Raw genomic sequence first — 1,180 nt, forward strand, 5'->3', positions numbered from 1 at the left:
TTATCAGAGTTTTGCTCAGGTCCCTCAATTTCAGCCAGAAAATACCTGAAATCACAGAAAAACACACAAACTCATAGTAAAGTCCAAAAAAGTGAATTTTAACTAAAAACTAATAAAAATATACTAAAAACTAACTAGATCATACTAAAAACATACTAAAAATAATGCCAAAAAGCGTACAAATTATCTGCTCATCAATGGCCAGCCCCCAAAATGTAATATGAATTCAAAAATAGGGAGAACCCCTAGTACAATTGTAAAAAGTTCTATTTATACTAGACTAGCTACTAGGGTTTACAGAAGTAAGTAATTGATGCAGAAATCCACTTCCGGGGCCCACTTGGTGTGTGCTTGGGCTAAGCTTGAGCTTTACACGTGCAGAGGCTTCTTTTGGAGTTGAACACCAAGTTGTAACGTGCTTTTGGTGTTCAACTCTAGTTCGTGACGTGTTTCTGGCGTTTGACTCCAGAATGTAGCATGGAACTGGCGTTGAGCACCAGTTTACGTCGTCTAATCTCGAATAAAGTATAGACTATTATATATTTCTGGAAAGCTCTAGATGTCTACTTTCCAAAGTCATTGAGAGCACACCATTTGAAGTTCTGTAGCTCCAGAAAATCTATTTCGAGTGTAGAGAGGTCAGAATCCAACAGCATCAGCAGTCCTTTTGACAGCCTTTTATCAGAGTTTCGCTCAGGTCCCTCAATTTTAGCCAGAAAATACTTGAAATCACAGAAAAATATACAAATTCATAATAAAGTCCAGAAATATGAATTTATCATAAAAACTAATGAAAACATCCCTAAAAGTAGCTAGATCCTACTAAAAACTACCTAAAAACAATGCCAAAAAGCGTATAAATTATCCGCTCATCAATCACTAAGCAAAGAATCACAAAATACTATATAAATAAAATCAATAAATCATAAAGACAGTCACCATATAAGCATAACTAAGTCACAAAAATAGTAAAACACAAACAAAATAGCAGTAATCCAGTCTCTAGCATCACATCACTATGCAAAAAAACACAAAATAATACATAACTAAAATCAATAAATCATGAAGATAGTCACCATCTAGGCAGGGACGGATCCAGAAATTTTAATATGGAGGGGCCGAAATTTAGATATTTTCTTTCTTTCCACAAAGATAATTAACATATCGTTATTAGAGTTAG

The sequence above is a fragment of the Arachis duranensis genome, chromosome 10 (genome assembly GCF_000817695.3).
Source record: "Arachis duranensis cultivar V14167 chromosome 10, aradu.V14167.gnm2.J7QH, whole genome shotgun sequence".
Taxonomy (NCBI): domain Eukaryota; kingdom Viridiplantae; phylum Streptophyta; class Magnoliopsida; order Fabales; family Fabaceae; genus Arachis; species Arachis duranensis.